The following is a 5,212-nucleotide window of genomic DNA, read 5'->3' on the forward strand; positions in this document are numbered from 1 at the left end:
ATATATATATATATATATATATATATATACACACATCCAACTACACTATGTAATAAAGATAAAAAATAAGAATATGGGGAGCTACTGTTTCCACGGGTTCTCTTTAACCCTTAAGAGTAGGACACTACAGTTATGAGCTTATCACCATGACGCTGCAAATACAGAGGTCATATAACTTGCTTTACCGTCAACTGTTTAGATGAAAGTTTTTTGATAATTTTGCAGAGCTAAGACAGTTGCTAAGAACAGCTCTACTTTTAGCTTTGTGAATTGCTGTTCTGCTTCTCTGACATAGCTACTAGTGTGTCATAAAAAAACTTAAGAAAAGCTGAGTTTTTTTTCATAATGTGGAATCTAAGCCCTGCAGTAATTGCACAATTCTAAAAAGACATTCTTGTAGCTTTTTACCTTCTTTTGAAATAACATGGCCGAAACAACAAACTTATTTCTGCACCCGCTAACATTTTTATAACTAGTTTTATACTTTCCTTTTCTTCACATTTTAGCAGATATTGTTTTATCCTTAGCCTGAATTAGGAACTATTTTATCTGAATCTACAGTTGTCAATAGCCCAATATCAATTCTTCCTGTAGACCACAAAGCATTTGGAATATCTTTGAAATCATTTTCATCAAATTGTGATCGCAAAGAATGCTGAGTTATTTTAACATATGCTAAATCTTGAACCTGGGGTTTTACATTGAACAGAATTTTATAAGGCTGTTTCCATAGTTGGAAAAATAGACATGGAGCAGAAATGCTAAGCATGTTGCATAAACACAGAAGGATTTAGTTGCAATGCTATTACATGTATTATTCATACAGCCTTCATTCCCCCCAACGTGGGGAAAATTGCAATGCCTAATTTTCCATCAAGTCTCACTTTAACAGATTAATGGGGTGAGTTGGTGATATTACTACAAAAACATGCAACCTTGCAACCTTTTTCCTGTTTGAAGATCTTCTATTTTTTATTGCTCTTGACATACATCCCTAGGATGTTTGACCATTTGCTGATTTTACAAAAATTAGCCTTTTAGATTGTTTTAGCATTTATATTATCTTTAACACAAGTATTACAGGCTCCTTAATCGCATATAAGTCTAACTGCCTGTCCATTAATTGCTAGAACTATTCATGTTTTTTCTTTTAATGCATTTAATATCCCCCATGCTCCATACACCTGTACAATTGCAAAACCAACTAATTTCTTTCCGGAAGCTGACCCATCCACATACACATAGCTGCACAATCCACTTATTTAACCCCTCTATTTTTTTTATTCCCTGTATGTAGCTTGCATGGCTAAAATAATTTTCTGGCGGGTTATCTATTTTTAATTTTTTGGTTCTGAACCTAATAGTTTTGGAGACCCTGCAGGCGCATTAGCAAGGCTGTCAGTTGGATCAATGCTGCAGTCACCATTCCACTGACATCCCCCCCGCTGCTGCAGATTCCCTCTAAACTGTGTTTCATTATCTTTTGGACGCACAAACAACTTAAAAAACCCACAAACATAACTTTAAAGACAGAAACACATAACATTAAAAGACGGACAAACACAACATTAGATATATTTATTTAATTTAAAAAAATAACATATCTACTTTGCACATGTATTATACCAACACCTCGCCATTTGGAGCTCATTTATTTGTTTATCTATCTATTTATTTATTTATTTTATTTATCTATTTTTGCACTAGTGCTTGTTTCTAGCTGGCACATAACATTTCTCCATTGATCTACTTCCACACACCATCTATTTCATACTTTTACTTCCACTTCAACAAGTATTTTAAATTACTTGGATCAATCTGACACAAACTTTCCATACCCCTTATAATCTTCTCTATACTCTTTCCTAAACCCATCCTTTTTTATTCATTTACCTTCCTGGCTCACTTTAGTTATTTTATCATTTATTTCTTATTATTTTTGGAATAGAGGCGTCCCTCAAACCCATATTTTTTTTAAAACCATATATTCAAGTGTTTATTTTTTTGTTGGATCCTGCACTTCTACAAACTTCTAATCGTAGATTTTAAATTATCTCTAAATTTATTTTGACCTTTACCCATTTTAAAGAATTTAGTCCATTACAAACACCTAGAGTATTCTACGCACTGGATAATTATTCAGCAGGACAGTACCCAAACACTGTTGTGAAAATTTCTGCTTCTAACTTTTCAGGTGAGAAATTCTTGCCTCTGCATCCACAAGAGCTGTACTGTATTAACCCCTGCTGTTTTAGTATGAAACAACAGAACCTGACAGGTTTGATTGTTTCCTCACACACTCTCACACTGTCACACCTATTTTAAGGGCTATTATATATTTTTTTATTTTAACCAATATAGACGCAAAATACCTATCGTTACTCGTACACTTTGGAGTCTGAAACTCCAGGCCCTCGCACGCACCGGATACCCAGATGCTTTATCTGTCAACAAACTTGGTTTCGTCAAATATGCCTGCTGCAGCAGCTGCAAACCTTACTATCTCGAGAACAACACAGAGTCCCAAACTCTAACGCACAGAATACCCAGATGCCATATCCGTCAACAAGACTTGGTCTCGTCAAATATTCTTGCGCTTACAGCTGTAACTTAAATGGTCCCAGACCAACTTTTGATCAAAAGCTTTAGGCCTACCCTTTGTCGTGTAGATCAGTTCCTCTGGAGTCGTCACCGAGATGCCCAGGGCAGGGCTGAACCAAACTGGCTCCATCCAGCGAAGGGGGGACGGCTGTCAACAGATTCTTGGCCTTGGTCCCACACAGTCCTGGACAATTGGATTTTGACTCCCGGGTTTCGGCACCAAAAAATGTTAGGTTTCTTTGTAAAAGAAGAACTGAAACACACAGTAAGGGATTTTCAAACAACAGCTCCTGCAAGAGCTGAAAGAAAAAGCCCAACCCAACTTCAAGCTTTCTTTCTCCGAATCTTCTCCTGCAGCCGTCTTTTATTAACAGAACATAACACATGATTACAAAACAGTATTACAGGACACCAGAGGGACCTGAGGCTAGACAGGGGACAACAGAGGGACCTGAGGCTAGAGAGGGGACACCAGAGGGACCTGAGGCTAAAGGGGAGACAACAGGGGGACCTGAGGCTAGAGAGGGGACACCAGAAGGACCTGAGGCTAGAAAGGGGACACCAGAGGGACCTGAGGCTAAAGAGGAGACAACAGGGGGCCCTGAGGCTAGAGAGGGGTCACCAGAGGAACCTGAGGCTAGAGAGGAGACACCAGAGGGACTTGAGGCTAGAGAGGGGACACCAGAGGGACCTGAGGCTAGAAAGGGGACACCAGAGGGACCTGAGGCTAAAGAGGAGACAACAGGGGGACCTGAGGCTAGAAAGGGGACACCAGAGGGACCTGAGGCTAAAGAGGAGACAACAGGGGGACCTGAGGCTAGAGAGGAGACACCAGAGGGACCTGAGGCTAGAGAGGAGACACCAGAGGGACCTGAGGCTAGAGAGGCGACACCAGAGGGACTTGAGGCTAGAGAGGGGACACCAGAGGGACCCGAGGCTAGAGATGAGACAACAGTGGGACCTGAGGCTAGAAAGGAGACAATAGATGGACCTGAGGCTAGAGAGGGGACACCAGAGGGACCTGAGGCTAGAGAGGGGACACCAGAGGGACTTGAGGCTAGAGAGGAGACACCAGACGCACCTGAGGCTAGAGAGGAGACACCAGACGGACCTGAGGCTAGAGAGGAGACACCAGAGGGACCTGAGGCTAGAGAGGAGACAATAGAGGAACCTGAGGCTAGAGATGGGACAATAGAGGAACCTGAGGCTTGAGAGGGGTCAAGACAGGGACCTGACACTAGAGAGGAGACAATAGTGGGACCTGAGGCTAAAGAGGAGGGTCGTAGTGACTTTGACGCAAATCAGCACACGTGAATTCCAGTAAGATGTCGACACAATATTCCTGTGCATGTGCAGTTACGTAATGCGATGTGGAAACTAGGGATGCACGATATTGGAATTTTGGCCGATATCCGATATGCCGATATTTTAAAATGCATGTGGCCGATAACCGATACCGATATTAAAACTGAAAAATAAATCATGTAATATTCATTCCTTGTGCAAAATTAGAAAAATACTCCAACTTGTGTTATGTATAACAAGTCAAATTTAATGACAGTTAAGATGTGCTGACAGACAATCACTTAAATTCAAAATAGACTGAAAACAAGCTGATTATGTAGGTACAAATTAAAAATTACTAACTCAAATTAGTAAATCTGCTCAGTGCAAACAAAATGCAAAAAAAAAAAATGCAAAAAAAATGCAAAAAATGTTGTCAGCTTCAGTTCTTTGTCCAGTTCAGTCTTCACAGCACTATTTCAGCTCCAAACATTGCATAACAGAGTAGGTGATGTGCAAATAACATGTGCAAAAATGTAAATAAGTAACATACATTAGTTACAGTTGTTTTAACAAAACAAATAGGATATGTGCATTTTATCCTAGAACAACCTGGATTTTCTTTTCACTGAGAAAAAAACTTAACCCAAAAACAGGGATATTTGGTTATTACACAAATGATTGTGTATAAACTCTGTTTACACAGAACATAGAGAGAAGTGCATTGTATACTTATTCTGCAAACACAAATAAAACAACAGATATCTCCGATAGTGAATCTATATCAGTTTGTGGCCAGATGTGCTGGACAGACAATCACTTGAATTCAAAATAGACTGAAAACAAAGCTGATTATGCAGGTACAAATTAAAAATTACTAACTCTGTAACATAACCACTATGTTATTTTTTCACCTTTTGTATAAAGCACTTTAAAGTGTACCAATGATATACTGTCTGGTAGAACAGTTATGTCTTTGATAAAATTATTTCAAAACTCCACTGGTTAAAAAATGATGATGTAAATTAATATGCTGGGTTATTTTGGTGTGGAAACATTTTAGAATAAAAAGGGGCATGTGCATCGGCGCGCGCGGCTCGACAGGTGAGAAAGACGCGCACTGACAGTTCTGTGCAGCGGGAGATTTTGTCTTGTTGTCCGTTAAAAAGAAATCGAAAAATAAAGGAAGAAAGATGAACCACAGACAGAGTTTGTCCCAGCGCCGCAGATCACCGCAGAGATTTGAGGTAAACTGATTGTCGGAGTTTGCACCCAGAGGACGCCGCCCGGTGCAAAGAGACGCCGCCCAGGGGGAAAAAAAGGACGC

Source organism: Cyprinodon variegatus, unplaced genomic scaffold, assembly GCF_000732505.1.
Source record: "Cyprinodon variegatus isolate N-32 unplaced genomic scaffold, C_variegatus-1.0 Scaffold1923, whole genome shotgun sequence".
NCBI classification, from domain to species: Eukaryota; Metazoa; Chordata; class Actinopteri; order Cyprinodontiformes; family Cyprinodontidae; genus Cyprinodon; species Cyprinodon variegatus.